At 39.2% G+C, this 4,280-nt stretch overlaps 1 non-coding gene across 1 annotated transcript; it reads left to right on the top strand.

Moving 5' to 3' along the window:
- Positions 1-259: 259 nt before the first annotated feature.
- On the top strand, positions 260-366 carry LOC112998663 (small nucleolar RNA R71). The gene has a single exon (XR_003263757.1). It is a non-coding gene; the product is annotated as a small nucleolar RNA R71 (small nucleolar RNA).
- Positions 367-4,280: the final 3,914 nt, after the last annotated feature.

Here is a 4,280-nt window from a genome sequence, read left to right as displayed (position 1 = left end):
CAAGGCATCAAGTTTTCCCTCAAGCTTTTTATTTTCAGCAGATGAAGATGAATCTGTGGCAACCTCATGGACTCCTCTAAGGACAATAGCATCATTTCTTGCACTGAATTGTTGGGAGTTGGAAGCCATCTTCTCAATCAAATTCCTAGCCTCAGCAGGAGTCATATCAGCAAGAGCTCCACCACTAGCAGCATCAATCATACTCCTCTCCATGTTGCTAAGTCCCTCATAGAAATGCTGAAGAATGAGTTGCTTAGAAATCTGGTGGTGAGGGCAGCTTGCACACAATTTCTTGAATCTTTCCCAGTACCCATACAAGCTCTCTCCACTAAGTTGCCTAATGCCTGAAATGTCTTTTCCGATGGCAATGGTCCTAGATACAGGGAAGAATTTCTCCAAGAACACCCTCTTAAGGTCATCCCAGCTGAAAATGAACCTGGGAGCAAGGTAGTACAACCAATCTTTTGCCACTCCCTCCAGAGAATGAGGAAAAGACTTTAGAAAGATATTATCTTCCTGGACATCAGGGGGCTTCATGGTGGAACAAACAATATGGAACTCCTTAAGATGCTTATGAGGATCTTCACCTGCAAGACCATGAAACTTGGGCAGCAAATGTATTAGTCCAATCTTGAGAACATATGGAACACCCTCATCAGGATATTGAATGCACAAGCTTTCATAAGTGAAATCAGGTGTAGCCATCTCCTTAAGAGTCCTCTCAGGAGGTGGAGGTTGATCCATATTCTCAGTATGAAAATTAGTAATAGAATGCTCAAAATCAGAATATTCAGAATCACCAGCAACAGAATACTCAGAATGCTCAAAATGCTCAGAATGACCAGGATGCACACTATGCCTAACTAATCTATGCAAGGTTATATCTATTTCAAGATCAAAGGATTGTAAATCACCTGGGTTGGCCCTAGTCATGCACTATATGCAGCAAATAATGTGCTTTCAAATAAGCACTAGGGGAGGGTTAAAACTACAACTATAGTCAAATGATATCCAAAATGAGCTCAAATTTTTTGAGCAACACCCTAAAATCATGAAAAGATAGCACAAAAAATTTCTAACAAAAATTCAAAGTCTAACTATGAAAACTACTTAAGCAAAGTTCAGAAAAATAGGACAATAATAGTTGAACTATAGTCAAATGATATCCAAATGAGCTCAAATTTTGTGAGCAGCACCCTAAAATCATGAGAAAATAGCACAAAAAATTTCAAACAAAAATTCAAAGTCTAACTATGAAAACTAATTAAGCAAAGTTTAGAAAGATAAGACAATAATAGTTGAAAAATAAAAATAAAAACTTAGTAAACAGCTGATTTTTCGAGTTTGGGAGACCCCAATCGGCTAAAGCGGGTTGCCACAATATAGGAAATTTTTTTCTACCCCAAATGCATATATAATAATAATCATTCTGATACCCGGAGCAAAAGTTATGGTCGTTTTAAGTTTTGCTAAAAACAAGTTCCCAAAATTTTTGTCTCTCTCAAATTCAACCACACCAAGTGCTCCTGGTATTTTTCACACAAAATATGGATCATAAGAAACTACCACACAAAAAAATCAGCCCAAAATAACAACACTAACTATAAAAACAAAAATCGCTAATTAAATTGCAAAATCAGTCGCTAATCACTGTTCACGGCAAAACACCAACTGAATCAATCGCTAAACAGTCGCTAAACAGGGGACAAACTGAAATGCAAAACAGAACACCACACAAAACAAAACAACTAAACACTATTATGAACCTTTGGCCCACTGCTCCCCGGCAACGGCGCCAAATTTGATCGAGGTCGTACCCGAATCAAATAAACATTAAAAATGTAGTATCTAGGAAATGATCCTAGGTCGTCTCCCAACGAGCAATGGTCAACCAACGTTCATAATAGATAGTGATAAAACAGTAATGAATTGGGGAGGGTTTGTTTGTTTTTGTAAATTAAACAGCGAGCAAATTTGAATTAGAAAATAACAGAATTAAAACATGTTGTTTCCCCTTGATTCACAAGCAAGTCTCTTATCCTAGGTTACAAGAATTTATCCTTAATCAATTCAACCACTTAATCCAACTTTAAATTAAATTACTAAGCGAAAATTAACATAAGGCTGTCATTATGTGATTAAGCAACACATACACCAATTGATCATGAACAAAACTGATCATTAAGCATGAACATAAATTAAGCATAGAGACAATTAATCAAGCACTAAGCATGCATGGATTAATAGCAACAAATACAGAGTAATTGGTGAAGAGGAAAAATTTATCAGAATTCAATAGTAATAACAAAACCTCAAAGAGAGTTGTGCTTGATCCTCAAGAGAAAACAACGCTGGAGACTTAGCCTTCCATTAATCAGTAGAAAACGAAATTGTAGATTGAAGCCAAACGAAATTGCAGAAAATGAATTTTATTCTACTTGAACAGTGCACATGAACAGTGAAAACTGGAATTCTAAAACCCTAGAATTATTCTGCTCCTCCCAAAAAACTCTCTAAACTAAAACCCTAGTGCTGTTATATAGGTCCTCAGCTCCAAAGCTTACAAATCTGTTTTAAGTCCAAGCCCATAAATAAAATAAAATCTGGACAAGATAAGATAAGATTGGATGGAATAAAATCTTGACAAAATAAAATCTAGATGAAATAAAATCAGGATAAGATAAGACTTGATAAAATAAAATTGTCTGCTCTCTTCAAGTCCAAGCCCAATTCCAGATTCAAGCCCAATTGCTTATAATTCTCCTGAAACTAAATTAAAAACATAAAATTAGTCAAGTAGGCCCAAATGATAAAACTACATAATTAATTTGACAATTAAGGCTAATCAATAATTAAAATGGTGACAAAAAGGGTTAAGAAATAGGAGAAAATAATGACACATTACCTGCTCTAGTGGTTGCTCCTGTGCATGCTCATTAAGGTCGAACACCTAAGCAGTTGGTGAATCCTGAGAGATAGGCTACTCTAACTTAGATGTTGGTGCAAATGGTATGGCATCATCAGGTGTGGGTGTTGGGGATGGCCCTGGGATCTGGTCTGTAGAAGTCTCCTCCTCCTGAGCCATGTGTACATCTGCATCAAAATAAAAAGGCTTAGGAGGGGTGAGCTCATCCTCCCCCTCTACTGCTACTACTGCTGCTGGCTCCTCAAGAGCAGGCTCCTGGGCTGCAGAGGCTGCACCCCCTCCAAAAAGAGAAGGTTGGGCTTCTGGCCAGGCCACCTACGCATCAAACTCATCCATGCTCATAATGGATGGCAAGCTCATGCCCTGCAGGCTCTGCATGATGATGGAATGCCCCCTGTGTAGGCTCTAGAGCATGGAATGAAGCATCTGAGGTGTAAATGAAAAATCTGAGGGTCCTGAATATAAAGGAGCTGGAAGTGGTAGTTGTGTAGATGCTAGAGGAATAGCTGGAGTCTGAATGGGAGGTACTGGAGCTGTGGAAGAAGAAGGAGTTGGTGTCTCTGGTGCTGCTGAATAGTGGGGACCTCTGATCTCCTACCCCTGGCCTTCCTTGTCCCTCTAAATGTCACTATTGGATCATCAAGATTCCAACAGTTCTTCTTAATATATGCCAAGTTAATGGCAGGGCTCAAGTTCTCCAGGGATCTAGAATCTGACTGGACTCCTCTGGCCTTGTAGAGAGTTATGATCAAGGCAGGGAATCCAAGTCTGGATGTATCATGTTGTGCAATTAGAGAGATCTGGTGGGAGATGAGGTACCCCAAATTCATATCCATCTTCATAATGATGCCATAAATCAACTTGGCTCTGTTCAAGGTGACATCAAATGTGTGGGAGGTAGGAATGAGGTTAGAAAAGGAAAAAACACTCCATGTCTGAGCTAAAGTGGTCATGTTCTTCCTCAATATCTTCAATGGCTGCCCATCAACATTAAGCTCAAATCCCCTCCCCGGGATACAGAGCTTAGTAGCCAACTCCTGAGGATCAGGCCTCAGGAGTGCAAACCTGGAATAAGTACATAAATTCTCCCCCTCTTCCAGCACTACAGGGGTCTTCAAGAATTATTAAGAGTATCCTCATCAAACTTCACTAAGTGACCTCTCACCCTCACCTACTTAGGTGATTTATCCTCGGGGTCATAGAGGTTGGCGTAAAACTCCTTTACAATGGCGATGTCTATGCTACTGTCAGAAAAATCAGTCAACTTCTAATCCCAATGTCTTCTCTCGAGTTCCTCCTTGAACTCATCAAACTCTGTGTAATAAACTACCACATTCCTCTCTGGTAGTAGCTT

The sequence above is a fragment of the Glycine max genome, chromosome 12, assembly GCF_000004515.6.
Source record: "Glycine max cultivar Williams 82 chromosome 12, Glycine_max_v4.0, whole genome shotgun sequence".
In the NCBI taxonomy this organism is placed as follows: Eukaryota; Viridiplantae; Streptophyta; class Magnoliopsida; order Fabales; family Fabaceae; genus Glycine; species Glycine max.
Note: the sequence above shows the minus strand (reverse complement) of the source record. Positions and strands in the feature narration are given on the sequence as shown.